At 29.9% G+C, this 26,400-nt stretch overlaps 1 protein-coding gene across 11 annotated transcripts in view; it reads left to right on the top strand.

The window, feature by feature from the left end:
• Positions 1-287: 287 nt before the first annotated feature.
• OtopLa (proton channel otopetrin-like a) overlaps positions 288-26,400 on the top strand; it is a 237,535-nt gene continuing 211,422 nt past the window's right edge. For 5 of the 11 annotated variants that reach the window (XM_075300666.1, XM_075300667.1, XM_075300668.1 and 2 more), the window contains exon 1: positions 289-1,925. The gene's annotated coding sequence lies outside the window, so the exon portion shown is untranslated. Of the gene's footprint in view, positions 1,926-26,400 lie in introns of all 11 variants that reach the window. The other 6 variants (XM_075300664.1, XM_075300661.1, XM_075300662.1 and 3 more) reach the window with 4 other exon arrangements.

Genomic DNA, 26,400 nt, shown 5'->3' on the forward strand with positions numbered 1-26,400 from the left:
TTACGATATGCGGCATAATACGATAAATATGACGATAGGGCAGCATTCGTGCAATACACACGACTATAGTAGTAGCAGAGCAGTCGACATTACACACTCTCTGCCCATATAACTACTGTGTGTTATTGTTTCGCTGGTAGTCGTTTGCCCCCCAAAAAATAGCAAAGTGTAGTGAGCGTCGTTCTACGCTCTGTTGGCATTGCTACTGATGTTTAGTACGTTATACGGTTGTTCTGCTGCCTTTGGAGTTAAGTATTGGCTTGATGGCTGTCTGTTAGCGGTAGTTCCAATCAGTCTGAAACGAATTGTTGTGAACGATGGAAGAAAAATAAATACGTTTGAGAAAAAATAGAAAAAAACAGAATACCAGGATAGAAAGATTGAATGAAAGTAAAGCTCCATCTAAGAAGAGAGTTATAGAACGTTACACACATTTGCACTGTGGAGACATAGAAGGTGTGGAGTGGTCCGTTTAAATCGTATCCAGAGTCAAACTAAGTCCAGAATCATATTTGGTTTGGTGTTGGCCCGTGAAGTGTTTGGCTTGGCAGTTTTGTCCATAGCATTAAATTTTTTTTTGTGCAAAAAGGAAATTGTGAAAATAAACAGGAAGTGAAAGAAAGTGATTTAGAGTGTAAAAAACGAAAGATTTAAAAAGTTGATTTAAACTAAAATTAAAACATATCAAAGAAAAAGAGTTTCCGAATGTAATTAAAGAAAGATCAAAATATTTACAAAAATTTATAAATTGCTTAAATATTTATATGACCACAAAAATATAACAAACAAAATCCAAAAGTGCCATTGTAGCAAGATAAAGTCTGCTTAAAAAATTTTCGCTTTTCCCCAGAAGAAATCAAATAAATTTTTATATAAATAGAAAACAAAAAAATAATCTAAAATTAACTAACTAATCAAAAGCGTTTGGAAAAATCAAAGTCCTTTGTGTCTAGAGAAAGTGTGCTCATCCCCCTTTTGAATCTGGTTTTATTTTGAGAGTTGAGTACAAGAATCAACAAAAATAAAAGTAAAAATATCCTGTCAATCACACAGACACCCAACATACACATTTACTTATACACCCTTATGTATTGGTATGAAGTGCATACGCGACGACTATCCTCAGCGTGTCTACGACATTTATAGATCCATCATCATTATCTCTCACCTTCGTATAACGAGGAGCTCTATCATAGTGGTCTTATAAAGAGTGAAGGACCAAAAAATACAAAACAAAAACAACAAACATAGAGCAACAGTCTCTGATGATTATATAGACGGCTTACCTCACTCTAGTGTTTTTCTTTATTAAAGAACGAAAGGACGTAGACGTAACGTCATACTATAATCCTCCACCTGTGAGTGTATTTTGTATGTTTACATTGTTGGAGATAATTACGCTGTTGAATTTTGTTTGCATTGCTGTTCAATCATAATAGAACTAACACACATATAAGACTCTGCACATTCTCGTTCCCTCTCTCCCGCTCCCTTTACTTTACACATTACTCAATCAAAACATCACTGCCAAATTATCCATATCAAAAACATTGGTAGTTAATGATCGATTAAAGCTTGGATAAGGTAAACACAGCCATTTAAGTGGATTTAATTGATTGATATCTCGTCGTCTTGGTTGATTAAGAGTGTACGTGTGTGTGTGCGAATGTGCGTAAAATGTTCTAATTGAGACAATAATTAAGTCATCTATAAGAGTTTGTCTATCAAGAGAGTTAGAAACAAATCTTAATACCTAAACCAAAATTAAGCCTCATCATCCTGCTGAGCAGAAAATTAAATAACACCAACAACATTAATGACATCAACAAATATTAACAACAGCAACAACAACAATATAAGCGAGACTGCCTCAATCCATTGGACAATACATTTAGTATTATTATCAACTGGTTATCAACAATAAAGTGAGTCTTTCTTTTTATACCCACCACCATAGAATGGTGACGGGGGTATAATAAGTTTGTCATTCCGTTTGTAACGCATCGAAATATCGATTTCCGACTATATAAAGTATATATATTCTTGATCAGGGAGAAATTCTAAGACGATATAACGATGTCCGTCTGTCCGTCTGTCTGTCTGTCTGTCTGTCTGTCTGTCTGTTGTAATCACGCTACAGTCTTCAATAATGAAGCAATCGAGCTGAAATTTTGCACAAGCTCGTCTTTTGTCTGCAGGCAGGTCAAGTTCGAAGATGGGCTATATCGGTCCAGGTTTTGATATAGTCCCCATATAAACCGACCTCCCGATTTGGGGTCTTGGGCTTATAGAAATCGTAGTTTTTATCCAATTTGCCTGAAATTTGAAATCTGGAGGTATTTTATGACCATAAAGAGATGTGCCAAAAATGGTGAGTATCGGTCTACGTTTTGGTATAGCCCCCATATAGACCGATCTCCCGATTTTACTTCTAGGGCTTATAGAAACCGAAGTTTTTATTCAATTTACCTGAAATTTGAAATCTAGAGGTATTGTAGGACCACAAATACATGTGCCAAAAATTGTGAGTATCGGTCCATATTTTGGTATAGCCCCCATATAGACCGATCTCCCGATTTTACTTCTTGGGCTTATAGAAAACGCAGTTTTTATTCAATTTACCTGAAATTGGAAATCTAGAGGTATTGTAGGACCACAAATACGTGTGCCAAAAATTGTGAGTATCGGTCCATATTTTGGTATAGCCCCTATATAGACCGATCTCCCGATTTTACTTCTTGGGCTTATAGAAACCGCAGTTTTTATTCAATTTACCTGAAATTGGAAATCTAGAGGTATTGTAGGACCACAAATACGTGTGCCAAAAATTGTGAGTATCGGTCCATATTTTGGTATAGCCCCCATATAGACCGATCTCCCGATTTTACTTCTTGGGCTTATAGAAACCGCAGTTTTTATTCAATTTATCTGAAATTGGAAATCTAGAGGTATTGTAGGACCACAAATACGTGTGCCAAAAATTGTGAGTATCGGTCCATATTTTGGGATAGCCCCCATATAGACCGATCTCCCGATTTGGGGTCTTGGGCTTATAGAAACCGTATTTTTTATCCAATTTGTCTGAAATTGGAAATCTAGAGGTATTTTAGGACCATAAAGAGGTGTGCCGAAAATGGTGAGTATCGATCCATATTTTGGTATAGCCCCCATATAGACCGATTTCCCAATTTTACTTCTTGGGCTTCTAGAATCCGAAGTTTTTATCCTATTTGCCTGAAATTGGAAATCTAGAGGTATTTTCGGGTCACAAAGAGGTGTGCCGAAAATGGTGGGTATCGGTCCATATTTTAGTATAGCCCCCATAAGAACGATCTCCCGATTTAACTCCTTGGGTTTCTAGAAACCGTAGTTTTTATCTGATATGCCTGAAATTGTAAATATTCTGGTATTCTAGGCTCACAAAAACGTGTATCGGATTAAGTTTTTATCGGTCCATTTGGTAATGCCTCCATATAGACCGACTTCACTTCTTGAGGGTGTAGAAGGCGCACTGATCATGAAAATTGCTTGAAACTCAATGTAAAATTTCCAGATTTTACTTCTACAGATTTAAGATTTCAAATCAAGACGTTATTTTATAATTTTCTTGCACACTTACAAGAGATGTTAATGATTCCTCTAAACCTCAAACAAAAATGGTTCTTATAAATCCAGAATCTGATATAGTCCTCATAGGTGAAATCCGTGCCACCGTGGTGCAATGGTTAGCATGCCCGCCTTGCATACACAAGGTCGTGGGTTCGATTCCTGCTACGACCGAACACCAAAAAGTTTTTCAGCGGTGGATTATCCCACCTCAGTAATGCTGGTGTCATTTCTGAGGGTTTCAAAGCTTCTCTAAGTGGTTCCACTGGAATGTGGAACGCCGTTCGGACTCGGCTATAAAAAGGAGGTCCCTTGTCATTGAGCTTAACATGGAATCGGGCATCACTCAGTGATAAGAGAGAAGTTCACCACTGTGGTATCACAATGGACTGAATAGTCTAAGTGAGCCTGATACATCGGGCTGCCACATAACCTAACCTAACCTAACCTAGGTGAAATCTTTAAATTTATCTTCGGGTTGTGTCCTCAAGTCCTCAAGCCCTCCTGAAATTTCAAAGGAAACCCTAATATATGGTTCATGGTGGTGGGTATTTAAGATTCGGCCCGGCCGAACTTACTGCTGTATATACTTGTTTTAATTATTGTTATTATTATTATTAAGATATTTGCATATTTTTTAAAAGAGATTTGTTATGAATTAGGTATGCAAAATATTATGGTCTAGAACAAGGGAACATTTTTATTAGTTGTTGGGAGACCATTATTGAATTTTAATTTTGATAATTGGTATTTGGTTTGATAAATATTGCTAATACTTCAGGAAGCTTTGAAAAGAACAATACAGAGGGTTCCACCTTTTTTTAAGTTTTCATGAATAAACCAACATTGATTTATTGCCTTTAACAAGCAACAAATTATAATTTGTAACGAGAGAAGGAATTAATTGCATACACTTTGTTCATATATTTTCAAAAATATAAATATGATATGTAAAATCGAATAATCGACTCTTTGAGATTTTCAAAAGCGATTCTATTCTACTTTTCGACAAAGCCGAGATTTGAACTTTCGCTTAAGGATGTTCGTATTGTTTTCGAGCTAAAAAAATATTTTTTTAGGGATAAAATTAAAATTATGGACAAATAATTTTAATTTTTTTTATCGTCTGTAAAACTTGCCAGAAGAAGTTAATATTGATATAGCTCAGATGGTATTATAAATGGGCCATATCGGATCAATATCAATATAAAAAATCCGTATGTGAAAGACTTTGGAGCCAAGTTAACTTTTTTTAAATGTAGAAAATGTGTTTTTATGTGGAGTTTTACACCAACATTTATCTGGTTCAATACCATAGCTCTGTTGATATATTCCAAAAAAAAAAAAAAACAAATAATTTCAGTTCTATAAATTCTACACTCCAAAAAAGAATTTTAACCTTCTCTTACGGATTTTGGTATCCGAGCAAAAGATGTTTTTAGGGAGCTATCTCGTTTTAAATTTGGGCTCTATAAAATTAAAATTGGGTCCTATAGAATTTTCAAAGTTTTTCACATGCAATTAAATTCCCGTCAAAAAAACCAAATTATAACAAATATTCAAAAAAAAAGTTTTTTTAATTCCACAGAAAAAGAAGAAAAAAAAACTGAAATAAAACATGCAAAATTCTCAAAATAAATCGTACACAAAAACAAGTCCGTACACTGAAAAAACAGTGAACCCACCAGGAAGAAAACTTTTGATTAATTTTAGAAAATTTTGAATATTTTTAGAAATTTTTAACTAAACATTATTACAAGCGCTGGCATCGCGCCGATATCATAAATTTAAGTACGAATTTTTCGACAAATCCAAGAAAATTTATTATACATAAATAATTTTTTTCACTTTTTAAAGAAAATTTTGTAGTTTGGAGGAAAAAATTGGAGTTCAAAATTGCAAGAATGTCTTTAGTGACATACGAAGTTCATGATGGACGCTTTTGTAGTAAAATTTAAAAATTTGAAGAAATAGTGAACTATTTTATGACAAATATGAATTTAGTAAATCTCTATCCTTAACATGTGTATAATTTTTTCCCATCTTTTAGTTCATTACCTAACGTACGCAAAAAATTATTATAGTAAATGAAACTTTCACCAAATATAATAAGTTCATGAACTAAACTATAGTTAAATTGGCTTTAGTGAAATAGTGAGTTCACTTTTTTTGAGTGTAGTTAAATTAACGATAATTTTAACTTATTTCTATTGGAAAAACTATTTGTTTGTAGTTAATTCTATTATTATTTTTCGCGAAATTTCCCACAGCCCTATGAAATTTTCATTTTTTTAAGTATGCTCAACCATTTTATGAATTAAACGTGGGTAGGTATAAAGTTCAATAACGGCACAGCTTAGTTCAATATGAACTAAAGCAAAAGAAAATTTTCGTACGATTCCCAAAAATAGAATGAACTACTGTATGGTTAAAATGACCAGATTAGGCCCCAAATTTTTGTATAAAAATGAAAATTTTCTATAGAAATAAAAATTTGAAAAAATTTCCTATACAAATAAAATTTTGACAAAAGCTTCTATAGAAATAAAATTTTGATAACATTTTCAATAGAAATAAAATTCTGACAAAAGCTTCTATAGAAATAAAATTTTGACAAAAGCTTCTATAGAAATAAAAATTTGACGAAATTTTCGATAGAAAAAGAATTTTAACAAAAATTTCTACAAAAATAAAATGTTGACAAAATTTTCTATAGAAATAAAATGTTGAAAAAAATATCTATAAAAATAACATTTTCACAAAATTTTCTATAGAAATAAAATTTTGACAAAATTTTCTATAGAAATAAAATTTTGACAAAATTTTCTATAGAAATAAAATTTTGACAAAATTTTCTATAGAAATAAAATTTTGACAAAATTTTGTATAGAAATATAATTTTGACAAAAGCTTCTATAGAAATAAAATTTTGACAACATTTTCAATAGAAATAAAATTTGGACCAAATTTTCTATATAGATACAATTTTCAATAGAAATAAAATATTAACAAAAATTTCTACAAAAATAAAATTTTGGCAAAATTTTCTATAGAAATACAATTTGGACAAATTGTTCTATAGAAATAAAAATTTGACAAAACTTTCTATAGAAATAAAATGTTGACAAAGTTTTCTATAGAAATAAAATGTTGACAAAAATTTCTATAAAAATAACATTTTCACAAAATTTTCTATAGAAATAAAATTTTGACAAAATTTTCTATAGAAATAAAATTTTGACAAAATTTTCTATAGCAATAAAATTTTGACAAAATTTTCTATAGAAATAAAATTTTAACAAATGAACTACTGTATGGTTAAAATGACCAGATGTGGCGCCAAATTTTTCTATAGAAATGAAAATTTTGACAAAATTTTCTATAGAAATAAAAATTTGACAAAATTTTCTATAGAAAGAAAATTTTGACAAAATTTTCTATAGAAAATTTTCAATAGAAATAAAATTTGGACCAAATTTTCTATATAGATAAAATTTTCAATAGAAATAAAATTTTAACAAAAATTTCTACAAAAATAAAATTTTGGCAAAATTTTCTATAGAAATAAAATTTTGACAAATTGAAATAAAAATTTGAAAAATTTTCTATATAAATGTTGACAAAGTTTTCTATAGAAATAAAATGTTGACAAAAATTTCTATAGAAATAACATTTCCACAAAATTTTCATTAGAAATAAAATTTTGACAAAATTTTCTATAGAAATAAAATTTTGACAACATTTTCTATAGAAATAAAATGTTGACAAAATTTTCTATAGAAATAAAATTTTGACAAAATTTTCTATAGAAATAAAATTTTAACAAAATTGTCTTTAGAAATAAAATTTTGACACAATTTTGTATAGAAATATAGTTTTGACAAAAGCTTCTATAGAAATAAAATTTTGACAAAAGCCTCTATAGAAATAAAAATTTGACAAAATTTTCAATAGAAATAAAATTTTGAAAAAAGCTTCTATAGAAATAAAATATTGACGAAATTTTCAATAGAAATAAAATTTGACCAAATTTTCTATATAGATAAAACTTTCAATAGAAAAAAAAAAATACAAAATTTTTCATAGAAATAAAATTTTGACAAAATTTTCTATAGAGAAAGAATTTTAACAAAAATTTTTACAAAAATAAAATTTTGGCAAAATTTTCTATAGAAATAAAATTTTGAGAAATTGTTCTATAGAAATAAAAATTCGACAAAATTTTCTATAGAAATAAAATGTTGACAAAGTTTTCTATAGAAATAAAATGTTGACAAAAATTTCTATAAAAACAACATTTTCACATAATTTTCTTTAGCAATAAAATTGTGACAAAATTCTCCATAGGAATAAAATTTGGCAAAATTTTGTATAGAAATAAAATTTTGACACAATTTTCTATAGAAATAAAATCTTGACAAAATTTTCTATAGAAATAAAATTTTAACAAAATTTTCTATAGAAATAAAATTTTGAGAAAATTTTCTATAGAAATAAAATTTTGACAAATTGTTCTATAAAAATAAAAATTTTACAAAATTTTCTATAGAAATAAAAATTTTACAAAATTTTCAATAGAAATAAAATTTTGATAAAAGCTCCTATAGAAATAAAATTTTGACCAAGTTTTCTATATAGATAAAATTTTCAATAGAAATAAATTTTTCACAAAAATTTCTACAAAAATAAAATTTTCGCAAAATTTTCTACAGAAATAAAATTTTGACAAAATTTTGTATTCAAATAAAATTTTGACAAAATTTTGTATGGAAATAACATTTTGACAAAATTTTGTATAGGAATAAAATTTTGACAAAAGCTTCTATAGAAATAAAATTTTGACAAAATTTTCAATAGAAATAAAATTTGGACCACATTTTCTATATAGATAAAATTTTCAATTGAAATAAAATTTTAACAAAAATTTCTACAAAAATAAAATTTTGGCAAAATTTTCTATAGAAATACAATTTGGACAAATTGTTCTATAGAAATAAAAATTTCGAAAAATTTTCTATGGAGATAAAATTTTGACAAAATTCTCCATAGAAATAAAATTTTGGCAAATTTTTCTATAGAAATAAAATTTTTAGAAAATTTTCTATAGAAAAAAATTTTTGACAAAATTCTCCATAGAAATAAAATTTTGGCAAAATTTTCTATAGAAATAAAATTTTGACAAAATTCTCCATAGAAATAAAATTTTGGCAAAATTTTCTATAGAAATAAAATTTTAGCAAAATTTTCTATAGAAGTAAAATGTTGACAAAATTTTCTATAGAAATACATTTTGACAAAATTTTCTATAGAAATAAAATTTGGGAATATTTTCTATGGAGATAAAGTTTTGACAAAATTATGTTATCTGTAGAAATAACATTTTCTATAGAAATAAAATTTTGAGAAAATTTTCTATAGAAATAAAATGTTGACAAAAATATTCAACTATCAAAAATAGCCAACAATACCGAGAATAATTATCATTTCAAGAAATCATCAAATATTCCATTATTACTATGTGTCACCAAAACGTTAAGAAAATTTCAGTTTCCAAAAAAACACTCAATTGAGGACAATAGCTAGAAAAAGAATAAAATATTTGTTTACCAATAAAACGAAAAAAGGTTTGTATAATATTTAAATTAGTTCAATTTCATTGAAAACTCTTCACATGAAAGGGTAAAGGAACGAGAGCGAGACTAGAACAACGTTCACTTATTGCTTGAAGCCTTTGTTGTTTTGTCATTCACTCAGTCACTCTCTCCTTTTTTCCATTATCAGAGCCCATTTCATATGCAAATCAAAAATGGCATGGTCTTTTGTAGTATTTTCTTCGACTTGTCTTGACAGTTTCATCCGTACCCCTTGTCAGTCCGATAGTCAGTTAGGTTAGTTTCCCCTGTCGTGGTATATGAACCTACTTTTTCTAGTTTTCCGTTTTTTTTCGATTTCCTTTTTTATTCATTTGCAAGTCGAAAATAATGGAATTGTATTAGAAACCACCTAAAGATGATGATAGCAATGCAAAAGACAACTGTCATCTGGTTCTCAACAGAATCGAACAAAAACTGTGGCGGCGTAGTAATTGCAAATGCAGTCATAGAATTATGCCTCCGAACAAAGGAATTGAATTTCTAAATGCACCCTAGTTCCAGTGGGGACCAGCAGCGCTATTCCAATGCAAACAATTTCTTCTCTTCACCATATCAAACATCAAATACAGAATTCAAGCTATTGTTCCTCTTCCATACACACCACATGGGAAATATATTGTAGAAGCTCTATGTCCATTAAAATATTTATTCCTCTAGGAATTGCCACAAGTGGGTGGCAATGGCATGTTGCTCTAGTTTCATTGAGTTCATTACATTTTATTGTTTAGTAATTGAAAATAGTTCAATATGTATGGCACTAAAACCATTAGGAGCTAGACTATTGTTGTAGAGAAGTGACCAGGTTTTAGTGACTGCTTGTGGAGAATTAATATAAATTGAAGCTATAAAGATTTTGTCAATAGCAACACTTTTTTCAGCTCTTAGATATTCTTCTTGCAAATTGTTTCGATTTCATTGTATAGTGCAAATATTAAAGACAATTGATTAACCTCGCATGCACTTTGAGTATCTTTTTCACTTTAATCAAAGATAAATGAGAATAAACTTCCACAGTCTAGACTGAAAACTATTCGATATATGGGGCAAACATTTAAGTCTCAAAAAAGATCTACAAATTGTCAATTATGATTTTAAATTGGGACACACAAAAAACTTACTTGATGTTGATAAAACTCTTCATAAACTTAAACACAAACAAAAAAAAAAAACATTAATTTGACTTGATAATCTACCAAAAAATAAACCAAACTTAAAAAAAGCAAATTTTATTTCTATAGAAAATTTTGTCAAAATTTTATTTCTATAGAAAATTTCGTAAAAACTTTTTTTTGTCAAAATTTTATTTCTATAGAAAAAATTTTTTTAAAAATTTTATTTCTGTAGAAAATTTTGTGAAAATTTTATTTTTAGAGAAAATTTTTCAAAATTTTATTTAGAAAACTTTGTCAAAGTATATTTCTATAAAAAAAAGTTTGTCAAAACTTGTTTTTTTTTATAGAAAATTTTTTCAAAATTTTATTTCTATAGAAAATTTTGTCAAAATTTTATTTCTATGGAAAATTTTGTCAAGATTTTATTTTTATAGAAAATTTTGTCAAAATTTTATATCTTTAGAAAATTTTGTCAAAATTTTATTTCTATAGAAAATTTTGTCAAAATTTTATTTCTATAGAAAATTTTGTCAAAATTTTATTTCTATATAAGTTTTTGTCAACATTTTATTTCTATAGAAAATTTTGTCAACATTTTATTTTTATAGAAAATTTTGTCAAAATTTTATTTTTATAGAATTTTTTTTTCAAAATTTTATTTCTATAGAAAATTTTTCAAAATTTTATATCTATAAAAAGTTTGTCAAAAATTGTTTTTTTTATAGAAAATTTTGTCAAAATTTTATATCTTTAGAAAATTTTGTCAAAATTTTATATCTATAGAAAATTTTGTCAAAATTTTATTTCTATAGAAAATTTTGTCAAAATTTTATTTCTATAGAAAATTTTGTCAAAATTTTATTTCTATATAAGTTTTTGTCAACATTTTATTTCTATAGAAAATTTTGTCAACATTTTATTTTTATAGAAAATTTTGTCAAAATTTTATTTTTATAGAATTTTTTTTTTCAAAATTTTATTTCTATAGAAAATTTTTAAAAATTTTATATCTATAGAAAACTTTGTCAAAGTTTTATATCTATAAAAAAGTTTGTCAAAAATTGTTTTTTTATAGAAAATTTTGTCAAAATTGTATTTCTTTAGAAAATTTTGTCAAAATTTTATTTCTATAGAAAATTTTGTCAAAATTTTATTACTATAGAAAATTTTGACAAAATTTTATTTCTATGGAATCTTTTGTTAAAATTTTATTTTTAAAGAAAATTTTTAAAAAATTTCAATAGAAAATTTTGTCAACATTTTATTTCTATAGGAATTTTGTAAAAATTTTATTTCTATAGAAAATTTTGTAAAAGTTTTATTTATATAGAAAATTTTGTAAAAGTTTTATTTCTATAGAATATTTTGTTAAAATTTTATTTCTATAGAAAATTTTGTTAAAATTTTATTTCTATAGAAAATTTTCTCAAAATTTTATTTCTTTAGAGAATTTCGTAAAAATTTTATTTCTATAGAAAATTTTGTGAAAATTTTATTTTTATGAACATTTTGTCACAATTGTATTTCTATAGAAACTTGATGTACCTCTTATTTGGAGAGTGTTTTTTTGCAGTATCAAGAATTCTACCAATCTACCAAACAGTAAAAACTCTACCATTTTTGGTAGAATTCTACCAACTTTGGCAACCGTGATTGTTGTTTTCAAGTGGGGCCTATTTTCGTCCTTTGTGTGCAAAGCCATTGAAGTTTCAAAAGGACGAAGAGCTTAAAATAAACTTCGTTTAAAGAAAACAAATAACTTTCGATACCAACGATATTCCTGTAGCAAAACAAAACACGTTCTCCAATTTTTTTCGCATGTATTGAATGGATTGAGGTTGCCTCCTTCCATCACTAAATTTTCTATAAGCCGGCTATCATACAAAACCTTTTTTCGGAAGGTTCAAGTGTGGTTCATTGTTGGGTTTAATGAACTGCCTGAATTTATTCTGATAATTGGTTGATAGTTTTGCTGCAAATAGAGGAGGCTGATAAGGAATGTGGTAATTTGTTTAAAATTTTATAGAAAATTTTGTCAAAATTTTATTTCTTTAGAAAATGTTGTCAACATTTTATTTCTATAGAAGATTTTCTCAAAATTTTATTTCTTTAGAGAATTTCGTAAAAATTTTATTTTTATAGAAAATTTTGTAAAAACTTTATTTTTATGATTTTTTTTTAATTGTATTTCTATTGAAACTTGATATTCCTCTTATTTGAAGAGGTTTTTTTGCAATATCAAACATTCTTCCAATCTACCAAACAGTAAAAAATTTACCATTTTTGGTAGAATTCTACACGCAAAAAATAATTCTTTCCTCCCAAACGAAATTTTAGACAAACAAAGTTCGTTTCTCATTTGCTTTTCGTTGAAAGGAAGTACATTTGGAAGAAAAATATATACTTTTTGTGATAAACGTTTATTCTTTTCCCGGATGTAAAAACAATTTCATAAAGACTCAACTCAAAAAAAATTTTTTCTGGCTGATTGCATTTTCCCTCACATCTTTCTCACTTCCACGAAGTTTTTTAGTTCTTAGCACCTTTTTCTGTAATACCAACAATGTAGAAGAAATTATACGATTTTATAAATTTTAAAATTTTTTTTACCTTTCGCCTGGACGGAGAATCGAACCGCGGACCATGCACTTTGTAAGCCAACACACTAACCACTGAGCTATGTACCTGTTATGGTCATCAATAGATAAATATCCATATAAGTTATATTTATATAGCATAGCTTGCGGCGCCCACGAACCGAATAAACAAAGTTTATTTAACAGAAACAAACATTTAGTTTGGCACCGTGGAGCAGTGGTTGCTACGTCCGACTTGCATGCCAAGGGTCGTGGGTTCGATCCCCGCTTCGACCAAAGTTTTTTTTTTTTACATATATTCCAGATATGTTCGGAAGATTCCGAAAAAATGTTCAACATTACATTGTAGTATATTAAATTTTGAACTGTAAACTGTGTCTTATTAAAGACCTAAAGTCGGAAAAGAACAGTGTTTGATATAAACGAAATGGACTGTGTTGTTGTTTCAAAAATAACTTTTTTTATTGAAAAAATAAAAATTTTGTAACAAACGAATTTTTTTGGTGATAAAAGTTTAAAATTTTCGAAGCAATTCAAAAAACTCTAACAAAAGAAAAACGTTTTCGGTACACGTTTTCCAAACGTTTTTTTTCTTTGCGTGTACTAACTGTGGCAACCGTGGTTGTGCTTTGTTTTCAAGTGGGGCCTATTTTCGCCCTTTGTGTGCAAAGCCATTGAAGTGTCAAAAGGACGAAGAGTTTAAAATAAAGTCCGTTTAAAGAAAACAAACAACTTTCGTTGGTAACGTCTGATATTCCTCTAGCAAAAGAACACATGTTTTTTTCGCATGCACTACGCTTGCACTACCTCTTGCATCACTAAAATTTTCTGTTTTAATTTAATATCCGGAGTTTATTTAATGTGCGGTCTAATAGTTCTGTCAGCTCAATTCCTATTTCTCCGTTTTCGTTTCATGTTAAGCCGAGACCTATGCTTCACCATGAAATTCATGATAGAAAATTTACGACATCAAATCGGATCGAACTTTATGCTCGATGGCATGTATTTCCAATTTTCGTTTATAGTACATAAATATTCCCAAACGAAACACAATGTAGATTTCAATCTCAAAGTTTATATGTGATACCGAATGATGACTTCAAGTGTTGTAGAACACATGTTCACATCTAACATTAACACGTCTGATGATTCTCTAGTAGATTTACCATGGGATATAGACATTTTTATGGGCCTGCCTCAAAATGGTCTTTTTGAGAGAGATTTTCTTGCATTTCGTAACAACCAACATTCACATTCTCACATATACCCAAAAGAGGTCAAAGAAATCATTTTCTAAATATTTTTATCCATGGTGGCATTTGAAGTTTGGTCATACACTTTGCCATTTTTGCTAACTTCAATTTCCACTTTTTTTGTGGTAGGTTGAGGATGAACAAAGAATAGGCGAATATTTTTTGTAAAGTTGCCAAGTATGTTGGCCCAGCACGTGCTTTGAAAGTTTTATAACTCTTTTACGTTTAGATGGCGGTATTTTATTAACCCATAAGAATATTTACTAGATCATTTCTATATGAAATTTTCATTTCTAAAGAAAATGTTGCCAAATTTTTTTTAGGAAATTTCGTTAAATTTCATTTGTATGATATAGGATATTTTTCCCAAACTTTCATTTCTATAGGAAATTTTGTACAAATTTCATTTTTATAGGAAATTTTGTCAAAAATTTCATTCCTGTAGGAAATTTTGTCAAAAATTGTATTCCTATAGGAAATTTTGTCAAAAATTTCATTCCTATAGAAAAATTCGTTAAACTTTTATTTCTAAATATAAGAAATTTTGCCAAAATTTCGTTTCTGTAAGTAATTTTGTCAAAATTTCATTTCTTTAAGAAATTGGACAAAATTCCATTTCTATTGGAAATTTTGTCAGAATTTAATTTCTATAGGAATATTTTTCAAAATTTCATAATTACAGGAAATTTTGTATCAATTTCATACCTACAGAAAATTTTGTCAAAATTCCATTTCTATATGAAATTTTGTAAAAATTTCATTTCTATAGAAAATTTTGTCAAAATTTCATTTCTATAGGAAAGTTTGTCAAAATTTCATTGCATAAGGACATTTTGTTAAAATTTTTCAAATCTATAGGAAATTTTGTCCAAATTTCACTTCTGTACGAAATTTTCTCCAATTTTCTTTCTATTTTTTGTCACAATTTCATTTCTATAGGGAATTTTGTCAAAATTTTATTTCAATCGGAAATTTTGTCAAAATTTCATTCCAATAGGAAATTTTGTTAAAATTTCATTTCTATAAGAAATTTTGTTAAAACTTAATTTCTACAAGAAATTTTGTGAAAATTTCATTTCTATAGGAAATTTTTTCAAAATTTCATTTCTATATGAAATTTTGTCAAAATTTCATTTCTATTGCAAATTTTTTCAAAATAGGAAAATTTCATTTCTTAAGGAAATGTTGTCAAAATTTCATTTCTCAAGGGATAATTTTATCCAAGTTTCACTTCTGTCCTTAATTTTCTCAAATTTTCTTTCTATTTTTTGTCAAAATTTTTTTTTCTGTAGGAAATTTTGTCAACATCTATTTTTTGTAGGAAATTTTATCACAATTTCATTTCTATAGGAAATTTTCATTCCAATAGGAAATTTTGTTAAAATTTCATTTCTATAAGAAATTTTGTCAAAATTTCATTTCTACAAGAAATTTTGTGAAAATTTCATTTCTATAGGAATTTTTTCCAAAATTTCATTTCTATAGGTAATTTTGTCAAAATTTCATTTCTTAAGGAAATTTTCTCAAAATTTTTCATTTCTATAAGAAATTTCGTCAAAGTTTTACTTCTGTAGGAAATTCTCTCAAATTTTGTTTCTGGTTTTTGTCAAGTTTTTTTTTTCTGTAGGAAATTTTGTCAACATCTATTTTTTATTGGAAATCTTGTCAAAATTTTATTACTATAGGAAATTTTGTCAAAATTTCATTCCAATGCGAAATTTTGATAAAATTTAATTTCTATAGGAAATTTTGTGCTAATTTCATTATGTTAGGAAATTTTGTCAAAATTCCATTTCTATAAGAAATTTTGTCAAAATTCCATTTCTATAAGAAATTTTGTCAAAATTCCATTTCTATAAGAAATTTTAACAAAATTTCATTTCTATAGGAAATTTTCTCCAAAATTTCACTTCCTTAAGGAATTTTGTTAAAATTTCATTTCTATAGGAAATTTTGCCAAAATTCTATTTCTATAAGAAATTTTGTCAAAATTTCATTTCTATAAGAAATTTTATCAAAATTTCATTTCTATAGGAAATTTTTTCAAAATTTCATTTCTCTAGGAAAATTTTCCCAAATTTTAATTTCTCTGGGAAATTTTCTCAAAATTTCACTTCTTTAAGGAATTTTGTTAAAATTTCATTTCTATGAGAAATTTTGTCAAAATTCCATTTCTGTAAGAAATTTTATCAAAATTTCGTTTCTATAGGAAATTTTCTCAAAATTTAATTTCTCTAGGAAATTTTCTCAAAATTTCACTTCTTTAAGGAATTTTGTTAAAATTGCATTTCTATAGGAAATTTTGTTAAAATTGCATTTCTATACGAAATTTTTCAAAATTTCATTTCTATAGGAAATTTTGTCAAAATTTCATTTCTATAGGAAATTTTGTCAAAATTTCATTTCTATAGGAAATTTTGTCAAAATTTTATTTCTATAAATTTTTTTTTCAAAAATTCATTTCTTAAGGAAATTTTTTCAAAATTTTTCATTTCTATAAGAAATTTTGTCAAAATTTCACTTCTGTAGGAAATTTTCTCAAATTTTGTTTCTATTTTTTGTAAATTTTTTTTCTATAGGAAATTTTGTCAACATCTATTTTTTATATGAAATTTTGTCAAAATTTCATTCCAATAGGAAATTTTGTTAAAATTTCATTTCTATAGGAAATTTTGTCAAAATTTCATTTCTATAAGAAATTTTTCCAAAATTTCATTTCTCTAGGAAATTTTCTCAAAATTTCATTTCTCTGGGAAATTTTCTCAAAATTTAACTTCTTTATGGAATCTTGTTAAAATTGCATTTGTATGGGAAATTTTGTCAAAATTCGATTTCTATAATAAATTGTATCAAATTTCATTTCTATAAGAAATTTTAACAAAAATTCATTTCTATAGGAAATTTTTTCAAAATTTCACTTCTTTAAGGAATTTTGTTAAAATTGCATTTCTATAGGAAATTTTGTCAAAATTTCATTTCTATTGCAAATTTTGTCAAAATAGGAAAATCTGCCAAATTATGCAATTCATGGTGTTGGGTACTTAAAATTCGGAAGCCATACTTTCTGCCTTATGTTCTTGTTTGAATTTTATTTCATTTCATAACAGATTTTTAGAATATTTCCTTGCCCGTTTACATTCTCACAACATGCCATGATAATTGTTCTCCATCACAGATATCCTTTAACATCCTTTTGCTAGAGGCAATCTCATATTTTTTGTTTAGACATGGTCAAAATACTCATACCAATATTGGTTTATGACCCTCGCGTGTCTTCTTAGGGTTTAGCCATTAAATTTGATGTTATCTAAATTCTTTCCACTTTTAAGAGACCTCCAGTCAATGAACTCACATTACGTAGAGTTGTAGAAGCAAACAAAAAAAAAAAATATAGAACAAAACTGAACTGAATGAATGAAGCAAAGGTGTTGTTGTCGTTGGTTTGTTTTTTGGCAACAAAATGGCACGAACTATTCCAATGCTCCATTTAAGGCTTTCAACTTTTTATGTGTGTACGAATTATGCCTAAACTTGTTCCCTTTGCTATAACGAGAAAGGGGCAACAATTGAAGGGCCATAAAAAATATGCATAAATAAAAATCTCAAATGCCAATTTAAAAATTAAATCTTCTTTAATTTTTGTATAATGGTCCTCTTTGTAGTAATCACATTTAAAAAAAAAGTTTGATAAATTCATTTAAGAAATCTAATTTAAATTCTTTACGACATATGCCTATTAAAAATAATAATGGGTACTAATTATAGTACAAAAAATATTTTATTGTGGGTTGCCATTTCAAGTACAACCATCCATAGTAATCGCCATTGGAAATGGCAGTAGGTTCCAATGTGAAATACCCTCTCATAGTGACAATGCCTAAAAAATATATTTTAGTTTTAGTTCCATTTTGCTTTTTTCATAAATTTATATTTGGTATGAATGTGACCAAGTTGTTTGTCTAACGTGTTTCAAATGTTGTTTTGAACATTTATGGAAATGACAAACTGGCTTGACTTAAAAGAATCCATGAATGAATTCACATATGACGACAGCAAGTACGTCTTGAGAGTTTTTGTTGTTGTTGAATCGTCATTGGTGTAAATACAAGTGAAGGAGGCTGCTAGACTTCGAGAAGCCCAATTGAAATACATTTACAGTGGTTAGAGTTAGTTAAAATATTGGAAAAATGTTGACCTAATAAGAAAGATTATATAATAATAATATATATAATATATTTTTTTTATACCCTCCACCATATGATGGGGGTGTATTAACTTTGTCATTCCGTTTGTAACACCCCATATAAACCGATCCCCAGATGTGGCTTACGGAGCCCATAAGAGAAGCAAATTTCATCCGATCCAGCTGAAATTTGGTACATGGTGTTAGTATACGGTTTCTACACGGATGAAAAAGACTGTTTTTCATATGTTTGGCTATAAACATTATATGTTTGGAACACAAATTTGTAAACACAATATTTTTGAGTGCAAGCATATAATGTTCATAAACTAGCATAACATGTTTGGGACATATATGTTAATATGTTAGAACATATTATGTTTGGGCCATAAAATGTTTGCAAATATAATATGCTTGGATGCAAACATATATTAATTTAGAAATAGCCTATAAACATATATGTGTTTAGTAGCTTGGAGCGCTATTTAACAGGGAGCGATATTGAATTAAGTTGGTGGTTGTTGCTTGTTATTACAAAATTAACATTTTATTTTTCCTTGGGCAATTGATCAGCTACTTCTTTGATCCTTACAAACTGTGTGGTCCGCTGTTCGAATCCCCGTCCGGCAAAAGGTAAAACTAAAATAAAAAAATCATACAATTGAATAATTTCTTCTACAATGTTTGTATTACAGAAAAAGGTGCTAAGAACTAAAAAATCTCGTGGAAGTGAGAAAGATGTGGGGGAATATACAATTGGGCAGAAACAAAATTTTGAGCATTCAGGTCGAAAACCTATGTTGTTAGCACCTATATTACCTGTTTATTTTCATAATTCATTATGATTGTAAATATATAAATAAATAAATAAAATTTTGAGAATTTTTTTTTAAGCATATAATAATTTTGGGTGCAAAATGCTTCCAAACATATTATATGTTCATATAATAACATATTGTTTTTTGGAAGACAACATTATTGAATTTGGATGCAAAAATACAAAATGTTTGGAACTTAGACTACCCAAACATATATTGTTTAGACCAATATGCTTTCAAACATATTATATATTGGAAGAGATCAAACATATAAATGTTTGGGCAATACCCAAAAATGTATATGCTTGAAGCAAAATATGTTTGGGAGTATATGTTACAGAAGCGATTTTTTGTGAGCGTGTAAGAACTAAAAAATCTCGTGGAAGTGAGAAAGATGTGGGGGAATATACAATTAGGCAGAAACAAAATCTTGAGCATTCAGGTCGAAAACCTATGTTGTTAGCACCTATATTACCTGTTTATTTCCATAATTCATTATGATTGTAAATATATAAATAAATAAATAAAATTTTGAGCACAGTATTGTTTGGGAGAATTTTTTTGAGCATATAATATTTTTGGGTGCAAAATGCTTCCAAACATATTATATGTTCACATAATAACATATTGTTTTTTGGAAGACAACATTATTGAATTTGGATGCAAAAATACAAAATGTTTGGAACTTAGACTACCCAAACATATATTGTTTAGACCAATATGCTTTCAAACATATTATATATGGGAAGAGATCAAACATATAAATGTTTGGGCAATACCCAAAAATGTATATGCTTGAAGCAAAATATGTTTGGGAGTATATGTTACAGAAGCGATTTTTTGTGAGGGTGTAACAACCATGTAAAAATTGGTTCACATCGGTCCATAATTATATCTAGCCCCCATATAAACCGATCCCCAGATATGGCTTGCGGAGCCCCTAAGAGAAGCAAATTTCATCCGATCCGGCTGAAATATGGTAAATGGTGTAAGTATATGGTCTCTAATAACTATGCAAAAATTGGTCCACATTGGTCCATAATTATATATAGCCCCCATATAAACCGGTCCCCAGATATTGCTTGCGGAGCCCCTAAGAGAAGCAAATTTTATCCGATCCAGCTGAAATTTGGTACATGGTGTTAGTATATGGTCTCTAATAACTATGCAAAAATTGGTCCACATCGGTCCACAATTATATATAGCCCCCATATAAACCGATTCCCAGATTTGGCTTGCGGAGCCTGTAAGAGAAGCAAATTTCATCCGATCCGACTGAAATTTGGTGCATGGTGTTAGTATATGGTCTCTAACAACCACGCAAAACTTGGTCCACATCGGTGCATAATTATATGAATATAGCCCCCATATTAACCGATCCCTAGGTTGAGCTTGCGATCCGGCTGAAATTTGGTACATGGTGTTAGTATATGGCCTCTAACAATCGTGCAAAAATTGGTCCACATCGGTCCATAATTATATCTAGCCCCCATATAAACCGGTCCCCAGATATTGCTTGCGGAGCCCCTAAGAGAAGCAAATTTTATCCGATCCAGCTGAAATTTGGTACATGGTGTTAGTATATGGTCTCTAATAACTATGCAAAAATTGGTCCACATCGGTCCACAATTATATATAGCCCCCATATAAACCGATCTCCAGATTTGGCTTGCGGAGGCTCTAAGAGAACCAAATTTCATCCGATCCGGCTGAAATTTGGTACATAGTGTTAGTATATGGTCTCTAATAACCATGCAAAAATTGGTCCACATCGGTCCATAATTATATATAGCCCCCATATAAACCGATCCCCAGATTTGACCTCCGGAGCCCCTTGGAAGAGCAAAATTCATCCGATTCGGTTGAAATTTGGTACGTGATGTTAGTATATGATATTTAAAAACAATGCCAAAAGTGGTCCATATCAGTCCATAATCATATATAGCCCCCACATAAACCGATCCCGAGATTTGGTTTTGGAGCCTCTTGGAGGAGCAATTTTCATCCGAGTCAGTTGAAATTTGGTACATTGTGCTAGTATATGGCCGTTAACAACCATGCCTAACTAGGTCCATATCGGTCTATAGTTATATAGCCCTCAGATAAATCGATCCCCAATCACACAAAAATTGATCCATATCAAGTTCATAATTGTAGCCCCCATAAAAGCGACCCCCATATTTCAATTCTGGCTCTCCACGTACCGTGCAAAAGTCCATATCGATTCGTAATTATTTGTTGACTTACCTATACATAACTTTTTGCCTAATATATACCACGTATGGACTAACTCACAATTTAGAAAATGATGTTAAGAAGTTTTAAGATACCTTGCCAGTGGTAAGTATTACCACAACGCAAGTAATTCGATTGTGGATGACAATCTTTCGCAGAAGTTTCTACGCAATCCATGGTAGAGGGTACATAAATTCGGCCTGGCCGAACTTACGGCCATATATACTTGTTAAACTTCAATTTTATCCTTCCGTTTACGAAACTTTTAAAAGTGAAAAACGAAATAATAATGTAAAGTACATTTTCTTTGACAAATATTTACTTATTTCTGTAATCTCGGTGTGAAATTCTTCTTTAGTTAAAATTTTTCTAAAATTCACCAAATTTTTCTAAAATTAACCAAAATTTTCCTTCCTGTTGGGTTCAGTGTTTTTTGAGTATAGACTGTGCAACCCAAAGTTTAGGGTTCTAAGTTCACACAATAAACAATCCAAAAAAAAAAAAGAAAAAACAACTAAATACAGTAGTAAGTTCAGCCGGGCCGAATCTTAAATACCCACCAGAGAGAAGTTCACCAATGTGGTATCACAATGGACTGAATAGTCTAAGTGAGCCTGATACATCGGCCTTGCACCTAACCTAACCTAAATACCCACAACCATGAATCAAATATAATAGTTTCCTTCGAAAATTTCAGGGGGGTTTGATGACAGATATTTTCCCAAGGAGATCAGTTCAACCAGTACGCTTCCCACAGATAAATGTAAAGATTTTACCTATGAAGACTAGATCAGATTCTGAATTTATAAGAACCATTTTTCTGACATCTCTTGTAAGTGTGCAAGAAAGTGATGAAATAACGCCTTGATTTAAAATCTAAAATCTGTAGATTTTCATCCCAATTACTTAAATGATTACGAGAAGTAAAATCTGGAAATTTTGCATTCAGTTTCCAGGAATCGGTCTCTATGGAGGCCTTACCAAATGGACCGATAAAACTAAATCATATACACTTTGTTATGGGTCTAAAATGCCAGTATATTTTCAATTTATGGCAAATCGGATAATAACTACGGATTCTAGAAGCCTAAAAGTAAAATCGGGAGTTCGGTGTAACGGGGCTATACCAAAAGATGGAAGGATACATACAGTATTCAGCACATTTAATTGTAGTTCTAGAATCTAGACCCCAAATCGGAGGGTCAGTTTATAAGGGGGCTATACCAAAAACTGTACCGATACTCAATATATTCGGCACACCTCTTTATGGTCCTAAAATACCTCTAGATTTCCAATTTCAGGCAAATTTGATAAAAACTAGGGATTCTAGAAGCCGAAGAAGTAAAATCGTGAGACCGGTCTATATGGGGGCTATATCAAAACATCGACTGGTACTCACCATTTGCGACACACGTCTTTATGGTGCTACAACACCTCTAGATTAAAAATTTTCAGGCAAATTGGATAAAAACTACAGATTCTAGAAGCCCAAGAAGTAAAATCGGGAGATTGGTCTATATAGAGGCTATATCGAAACATGGTCCGATAATCACCATTTTCGGCACAACTCTTTATTTTCCTAGAATACCTCTACATTTCCAATTTCAGGCAAATTGGATAAAAACTATGGATTCTAGAAGCCCAATAAGTAAAATCGGGAGATCGGTCTATATGGGGGCTATATAAAAACATGGACCGATGATCACCATTTTCGGCACATCTCTTTATTATCCTAGTATACCTCTCCATTTCCAATTTCAGGCAAATTGGATAAAAACTACGGATTCTAGAAGCCTAAGAAGTAAAATCGGGAGATCGGTCTATATGGGGGCTATATCATAACAAGGACCGATATTCTCAATTTTCGGCACACCTCTTTAAGGTCCTAGAATACCTCTATATTTTAAATTTCAGGCAAATTGGATAACAACTACAGAATCTAGGAGCCCAAGAAATAAAATCGGGAGATCGGCCAATATGGGGGCTATATCAAAACATGGACCGATAGGCACCATTTTCGGCATACTTGTTGATGGTCCTAAAATTCCAGGCAAATTGGATAAAAACTACAGATTCTAGAAGCCCAAGAAGTAAAATCGGGAGATTGGTCTATATAGGGGCTATATCGAAACATGGTCCGATAATCACCATTTTCGGCACATCTCTTTATTTTCCTAGAATACCTCTACATTTCCAATTTCAGGCAAATTGGGTAAAAACTACGGATTCTAAAAGCCCAAGTAATAAAATCGGGAGATCGGCCAATATGGGGGCTATATAAAAACATGGACCGATATGCACCATTTTCAGCATACTTTTTGATGGTCCTAAAATTCCAGGCAATTTGGATAAAAACTACAGATTCTAGAAGCCCAAGAAGTAAAATCGGGAGATCGGTCAATATGGGGCTATATCAAAACCCGGACCGATACACCCCATTTTCGGAACACCTCTTTATGGTCCTAGAATACCTCTAGATTTCCAATTTCAGGCAAATCGGATAGAAAATACACTTTCTAGACGCCCAAGAAGCAAAATCGGGAAATCGGTTCATTTGGGGGCTATACCAAAACATGGGCCGATAGGCACCATTTTCGGTATACTTTTTGATGGCAAATTGGATAAAATTTAAGGCAAATTGGATAAAAACTACAGTTTTTATAAGCCCAAGACCCCAAATCGGGAGGTCGGTTTATATGGGGACTATATCAAAACTTGGACCGATATAGCCCACCTTCGAACTTGACCTGCCTGCAAACAAAAGAAAAAGAAAGAAAGAGAATCTTTGCCAAATTTCAGGATGATAGCGCCATTAGGCTGTAGCGTGATTACAACAGACAGACAGACGGACATGCTTATATCGTCTTAGAATTTCTCCCAGATCAAGAATATATACATTTTATATAGTCGGAAATCGATAGTTCGATGTGTTACAAACGGAATGACAAACTTATTATACCCCGTCACTGTGTATCCATCTCCCTGAAATAATATAAGAAATACAAGAAGACCTTCTTAATCCATTTCAAGTTGTTTTAATTAATGTTACATGCGATCAATTAATACTAAGACAACAACATTTGAGTACACCTGGACGTTCCATTCTCTTGCGACCATTGTGAATATAGCCGAAAAACATGTCACATCACATTGGCTGCCTTACATGCTTAATTATTTGTAAATGTAATCTGACCAACGAATAAAGTCATTGTCATTTTCTGTGAATGCCTTTTTCGTTGACGTTGGACAAAAATTGTGTCAATAAAACCATAGAAATGCTAACCTTACGTGATGTGTCTTTCGGCTGATATTGATTCATCAATGTAATGTTCCAAACCAAGAAGGAGGGAATAATAGCGAAACTGCAACACAAAAAAACCCCCTCCACCTTCCCCAAAATGACTAGGTTAGATAGCTAGATAGATGGATGGCTAGTTAGAAGACATCATTGAAAGAAATTTGACTCGAAGGCTTAGAGAATCTAATACGAATATGTCACAAGCTAAACTGCTGCAATCAGTGTGTGGTGAGGTTAGTTGACTGACTGTCTGCCTTACTGGCCTTTACCACAAAAGCTATTTTTTCGCAATTTATGTTGCAACATTTTCTTCTTCGATCGGTAGTTGTTTTCTAAACATTTTCAAATCTGAGACCACATCGTGCGGTGACATGATTTTGCAATAGTTTGTAGGTGTTTGAGTTGTTTCTAGAATTGCATCTACAACCTCAAAAAAAAAAAAACAAGTAAGGAAAGTATAAAGTCGGGCGGGGCCGACTATATTATACCCTACACCACTTTGTAGATCTAAATTTTCGATACCATATCACATCCGTCAAATGTGTTGGTGGCTATATATAAAGGTTTGTCCCAAATACATACATTTAAATATCACTCGATCTGGACAGAATTTGATAGACTTCTACAAAATCTATAGACTCAAAATTTAAGTCGGCTAATGCACTAGGGTGGAATACAATGTTAGTAAAAAAATATGGGAAACATTTAAATCTGAAGCAATTTCAAGGAAACTTCGCAAAAGTTTATTTATGATTTATCGATCGATATATATGTATTAGAAGTTTAGGAAAATTAAAGTAATTTTTACAACTTTTCGACGAAGCAGTGGCGATTTTACAAGGAAAATGTTGGTATTTTGACCACTTTTGGTCGAAATCAGAAAAACATATATATGGGAGCTATATCTAAATCTGAACCGATTTCAACCAAATTTGGTACGCATAGCTACAATGCTAATTCTACTCCCTGTGCAAAATTTCAACTAAATCGGAGTTAAAAATTGGCCTCTGTGGTCATATGAGTGTAAATCGGGCGAAAGCTATATATGGGAGCTATATCTAAATCTGAACCGATTTCAACCAAATTTGGCACGCATAGCTACAATGCTAATTCTTCTCCCTGTGCAAAATTTCAACTAAATCGGAGTTAAAAATTGGCCTCTGTGGTCATATGAGTGTAAATCGGGCGAAAGCTATATATGGGAGCTATATCTAAATCTGAACCGATTTCAACCAAATTTGGCTGGCATAGCTACAATCCATAATCTACTGCTTGTGCAAAATTTCAACTAAACCGGAGCAAAAAATTGGCCTCTGTGGTCATATGAGTTTAAATCGGGCCAAAGCTATATATGGGAGCTATATCTAAATCTGAACCGATTTCAACCAAATTTAGCACGCATAGCTACAATGCAAATTCTACTCCCTGTGCAAAATTTCAACTAAATTGGAGCAAAAAATTGGTCTCTGTGGTCATATGAGTGTAAATCGGGCGAACGATATATATGGGAGGTATATCTAAATCTGAACCGATTTCAATAAAACTTGGCACACTTGACTGCACTACTAATTGTACTCCTAGTGCAAAATTTCAACCAAATTGGGGTAAAACTCTGGCTTCTGGGACCGTATTAGTCCATATCGG

Source organism: Haematobia irritans, chromosome 3, assembly GCF_050003625.1.
Source record: "Haematobia irritans isolate KBUSLIRL chromosome 3, ASM5000362v1, whole genome shotgun sequence".
Classification (NCBI taxonomy): domain Eukaryota; kingdom Metazoa; phylum Arthropoda; class Insecta; order Diptera; family Muscidae; genus Haematobia; species Haematobia irritans.